This window comes from Odocoileus virginianus, chromosome 30, assembly GCF_023699985.2.
Source record: "Odocoileus virginianus isolate 20LAN1187 ecotype Illinois chromosome 30, Ovbor_1.2, whole genome shotgun sequence".
Taxonomy (NCBI): Eukaryota; Metazoa; Chordata; class Mammalia; order Artiodactyla; family Cervidae; genus Odocoileus; species Odocoileus virginianus.
Window position 1 is genome coordinate 40,209,524 of NC_069703.1, and position 6,000 is coordinate 40,215,523.

Consider the following 6,000-nt stretch of genomic DNA (forward strand, 5'->3'; position numbering starts at 1 on the left):
GTTTGAGCATTCTTTGGCATTGCATTTCTTTGGGATTGAAATGAAAACTGACCTTTTCTAGTCCTGTGGCCACTGCTGAGTTTTCCAAATTTGCTGGCATATTGAGTGCAGCACTTTCACAGCATCATCTTTCAGGATTTCAAATAGCTCAACTGGAATTCCATCACCTCCACTAGCTTTGTTCATAGTGATGCTTCCTAAGGCCCACTTGACTTCGCATTCCAGGATGTCTGGCTCTAGGTGAGTAATCATACCATCATGATTATCTGGGTCATGAAGATCTTTTTTGTACAGTTCTTCTGTGTATTCTTGCCACCTCTTCTTAATATCTTCTGCTTCTGTTAGGCCCCTACCATTTCTGCCCTTTATTGTGCCCATATTTGCATGAAATGTTCCTTTGGTATCTCTAATTTTCTTGAAGAGATCTCTAGTCTTTCCCATTCTATTGTTTTCCTCTATTTCTTTGCATTGATCATTGAGGAAGGCTTTCTTATCTCTCCTTGGTGTTCTTTGGAACTCTGCATTCAAATGGGTATATCTTTCCTTTTCTCCTTTGCCTTTCATGTCTCTTCTTTTCAGAATTATTTGTAAGGCCTCCTCAGACAACCATTTTGCCTTTTTGCATTTCTTTTTCTTGGTGATGGTCTTGATCCCTGCCTCCTGTACAATGTCATGAACCTCCATCCATAGTTCTTCAGGCACTCTATCAGATCTAATCCTTTGAATCTATTTGTCATTTTCACTGTATAATCATAAGGGATTTGATTTAGGTCATACCTGAATGATCTAGTGGTTTTCTCCACTTTCTTCAATTTAAGTCTGAATTTGACAATAAGGAGTTCATGATCTGAGCCACAGTCAGCTCCCAGTCTTGTTTTTGCTGACTGAATAGAGCTTCTCCATCTTTGGCTGCAAAGAATATAATCAATCTGATTTTGGTGTTGACCACATGGTGATGCCCATGTGTAGAGTCTTCTCTTGTGTTGTTGGAAGAGGGTACTTGCGATGACCAGTGCATTCTCTTGGCAAAACTCTATTAGCCTTTGCCCTGCTTCATTCTGTACTCCAAGGCCAAATTTACCTGTTACTCCAGGTATTTCCAGGTATTTTTTTGACTTCCTACTGTATATTGTCACTCTGTTTAAATTATATGCAGAGTGCCTCATGTCAATTGAAGGGGTAGATGAATCATAGGCAGGAATAAGGTTGTCAGAAGTATCAACAACCTCAGATATGGAGATAATACTACTCAAATGGCAGAAAGTGAAGAGGAACTAAAGAGCTTCTTGATGAGGGAGAAAGAAGAGAGTGGAAAAGTTAGATTAAACTCAACACTGAAAAATCTAAAATCATGGCATCTGGTCCCATCACTTCATGGCAAATAGAAGGGCAAAAAGTGGAAGCAGTGACAGATTTTATTTTGGGGGTGGCTCCAAAATCACTGTTGACGGTGACTACAGCCATGAAATTGAAAGACACTTGCTCCTTGGAAGAAAAACTATGACAAACTTAGGCAGCATACCAAAAAGCAGAGATATCACTTTGCCAACAAAAAGTCCACATAGTCAAAGCTGTGATTTTTTTTCCAGTAGTCACGTACGGATGTGAGAGTTGGACCATAAAGAAGGCGGAACCTAAAGAATTGATGCTTTTGAATGTGGTGCTGGAGAGGACTCTTGAGATTTTCTTGGACTGTAAGGAGATCATACTAGTCAATCCTAAAGGAAATCAACCCTGAATATTCATTGGAAGGACTGATGTTGAAGCTGAAGCTCCAATACCTTGGCCACCTGATACAAAGAGCTAACTCATGGGAAAGGACCTTGATCATGGGAAAGATTGAAGGCAAAAGGAGAAGAGGGTGGGAGAGGATGAGATCATTAGATGACATCACCAACTCAATGGACATGAATTTGAGCAGACTGGGAGATAGTGTAGGACAGCAAACCATAGTGTCTGCACTATGAGCGGGTGGCAAAGTCAGACAGGACTTAGCGACTGAAGAATAACCATAACAACCATGTATACACACATATTAATTTATTAAATATGATGTTATTAGTTATCCAGGATATATAAATTAAAAATATCATGAGATATCAATCATAGCTAAAATTAAAAATCCGACAATACCAAGTGTTGATGAGGATATAGGGTGACTAGAATTCTCATACATTAGGAGTGTTATATAGTATAGCTCTTTTGGAAAACAGTTTGGCAGTTTCTGTATCAACCACCATATAGGCCAGTAACTTCATTTACAGGTACCTAACAAAAAGTACTAGAGATTTTCATATAGAGAGATTTATACATGTGGCACAGTGGTGAAGAATCTGCCTGCAATGCGGGAGACCCAGGTTCAATCCCTGGGTCGGGACGATCCCCTGGAGTAGGAAATGGCAACCCACTCCAGTATTCTTGCCTGGAGAACCTCATGGACAGAGGAGCCTAGTAGGCTACAGTCTGTGGGTCACAAAGAGTTGGATAGGACTGAGCACACATGTCATAAAATATATACATGCATACTATATACATACAAAACATACTTACATATACATTACATAGTATATTATATACACATATTTAATATGGGGTCACATAGAGTCAGATATGACTGACTGACTAACACACATATTTAGTATATTTTAGTATATTATATATATAATCTAATATTTCATGGATAAATTGCATATAAACCCCATGAGAACAGGGACTTTGTCAGTCTTCTTCACCTCCTTATTTTCAGTGCCTACAAGAGAACCTAGAACATGAGAGCAACCTAAGAAAGCTATCAAATGAATTAATTTATTCATGTGACCTTGTTTCCATGCCCTTTTTAGTCTGGAGGCATTTCAACAAAGTCCAGAAGGGCATGTAGATCCCAGTCTCCCAATTAAACAGGACTCTCACCTCGCTTCTTCTAGATTCCTGTCCTCTATTAACATGTCCTAAAAGGCAATAACGTGCACAGGAGAGCTGACTTCAGAGTCAAATAAAGTGAAAGTGTTAGTTGCTCAGTCATGTCTGACTCTTTGTGACTTCATGGACTGTAGCCTGCCAGTCTCCTCTGTCCATGGAATTCTCCAGGCAAAAATACTGGAGTGGGTAGCCATTTCCTTCTGCAGGGCATCTTCCTGACCCAGGGATCGAACCTGGGTCTCCCACATTGCAGGCAGATTGTTTACCATCTGAGCCACCAAGGAGAGTCAAATAAATCAAAATTCAAATCTCATCTCTCTACTTACTAGCTCTGTGACTTTTAGCTTTTTGAACTTCAGTTTTCTCTTGCCCTGAATACTATTGTCACCAACCTTGAAAGTGTATTGGGAGGATAAAGCTCATGTGAGTATCTAATACATAGTAAACACCCGATTTCTATGGGTTCGCATTGAGCTCCTGTCAGTACCCATCAAAACCAGTCTCTGCCCTCTGAACCTGAGCCAGTGATTTGTTTTTCTCATCTCAGTTCAGAACTTCGTACTGCATGCTAAACGCACAGTTACATGTGGAGTCGCTCCCCGTGAGTCTCCCTCAGTAGCTCCAGCCTGTGGGGATCTCCTTCCCACCCAGGTTCTGCCATCCAAAGCCCTTTCTCTTGCCCTAAGACCCTGTCATCTGGAACCTGAAGAAAGGCCTCCCCAGTGAAGTTAATGGTAACAACGCTCAGGGTCCTCCTCCTCCCCGCTCCGCCCTAGGAAGGGCAGGAACTGTGGCTGACATTCAATAGACGTTGTCCTAGAGCTGAAGAGCGCCCATCAGAGAGGGCTCGCCAGGGTCGTGGGCTGGTGGGAAGTGGCAACATCAACGTGAGGAGCTGGGCTTTTTCTTTTTTTTTTTAATTATTGGAGATTTTATTCATATTTAAGTTAACTTCATTATCTAGTTTCATGTCTGATTTTATCTTTTGTGGCCTTCATTCATTAGGGCAGGGAGTGGCAGGGCTCGCAGAGGATGAGCCCCCACTGTCCCAGCCGGCGTCACTGGTGTTACACAGACCTGGGACCTGGGCCAAATCCCAGCTCTGCCCTTTACAGGGCTTTCCAGGTGATGCTAGTGGTAAAGAACCTGCCTGCAAATGCAGGAGATGTAAGAGATGCGGGTTTGATCCCTGGATTGGAAAGGTCCCCTGGAGGTGGTGGTGGTTTTAGTCGCTAAGTTGTATCCGACTCGTGCGACCCCACGGACTGTATAGCCTGTTAGGCTCCTCTGTCCTTGGGATTCTCTAGGCAAGAATACTGGAGTGGGTGGACATTTCCTTCTCTAGGGGATCTTCCCGACCCAGGAATTGAACCTGGGTCTCCTGCATTGCAGGAAGATGATTTACTGACTGAGCTAAGAGAGAGGCCCTCTCCCCCGTCCCAGAGGACATGGCAATTCACTTCAGTGGATTCTTGCCTGGAGAATCCCCATGGACAGAGGGGATTGGCAGGCTACAGTCCATAGGGTCGCCAAGAGTCAGACACGACTGAGACTCAGCACACACACGACAACTTAGGGTGAGTCCCCTCCCCTCTTTGAGGCTCTGTCCTCACCTGTCCAATGGAAATAACACTCCCCACCCCAGATGACGCTGCGGGCAATGAAGCAGACCATACAGGCAAAAGTGCCAGCAAACTCACCATCTGCAAAATAGGTGATGTCACCAGCGAAGTCTGGGTGGCCTGGTGGTCACATGGCTGTGTGGGGCAGGGGGTAAGAGTGGACCTGGGTTTGAGTCCTGGCTCTGCTGCCTCTAGCTGTGCGACAGAGGCGAACCGTTCACCCTCTCTGAGCCTCCCTTCCCCTGCTCCGTGCCATCATCTCCCTGTCCGAGGGCTGTTGGGAGTGTCACTTTATAGTGCCAACTTGCCGGCCCTGCTAAGGGCTCCATCACTGTCAGTCACCCCCCCCTCCACCCTCTTCCCAGTGAGGGTCCCACTGGGAACACGTCCCTGACGGGGCGGCCTGGGAGGGGAGGGCAGCGAGCAGAGCAGGCAGCAGGGAGGTGCCCAGGTGCACGCGTGTGCCTGGAGCCCCTGGCGTGCCCACTCTCCTGGCTGACAGGTGGCGGCTCTGGGTGCCAGCTGGTGCTGACTAGCAGACAGGCGCCCCCGGGCCTGCGCCCAGACTCTGAGCTCTGAGGAGCTGGGGTGGGGATTTTCTTCCCGAGCTGGAAGGACATTGACTGGGAGGGACAAGGGCTGTGCACCCCTCCCCCTCTTTCCTGGTTCCTGCAACTTCTCTGCAGAGGTTATGGCCCCCGTCACCCTGTCCAGCCCACAGGATGCGGGCCCAGGGCACACTCAGCACCGCCAGAACGACCTGCACACTCAGAGGTTTCCTACGTGGGGACAGATCTGACCAGACCCTCCCTGCACTCTTGCCTGACCCGTTTCTGTGATGCAGGCGTGAGCCGTCAAGGCAGGCTTGGAGGTCAGCCAGATGGGGGAGGGTTTGGCCAGAAATGAATAGAATAATTTCCTAATAGAATTGGAAGTTCTTTCAACCAAATTGTTTTTGGGGCAATCAGTTTTACTGAAGTATAATTTGCATAAAGTAAAAATCACCCTTTTAAACTACATGGTTGAATGAATTCTGCCAAATGTATACAGCCCTATAACCACCACCTCAATCAAGATATAGAATAGTTCCATCATCCTATGAAAGTCCTTCATCTCCCTTTGAAGTCTATCTTCTCCTCTCATCTTCAGCCGTAGGAAATCACTGGCCTGATTTCTGTCTCTATAGTTTTCTTCCTCCAGAATAACATATAAATGTACATAGCCTTTTGTGTCTGGTCTTTTGCACTTACCATGATGCTTTAGAGATTCGTCTGTGAGTTCTGAGTATCAGCACAGTTGATTCCTTTTTATGGCTGGCTGGCATTCTGTTGTATGGTTATACCATGTTTTGTTTATTCATTTGTCGGGTCTATGACTGCTATGAATAGAGCTGTTATGAAATTCACGTACAAGTCTGTGTGTAGATACATATTTTTTCCCCTTGGTAAATGCCTAGGAG

The 6,000-nt window shown here is 45.3% G+C and overlaps 1 long non-coding RNA gene across 1 annotated transcript in view; it reads right to left on the minus strand.

Moving 5' to 3' along the window:
• LOC139032152 (uncharacterized) overlaps positions 1-3,007 on the minus strand; it is a 36,544-nt gene extending 33,537 nt beyond the window's left edge. The window contains exon 1 of the long non-coding RNA XR_011484674.1: positions 2,911-3,007. This is a non-coding gene — a long non-coding RNA (uncharacterized lncRNA). The remainder of the gene's footprint in view (positions 1-2,910) is intronic.
• Between the last annotated feature and the right edge of the window lie 2,993 nt (positions 3,008-6,000).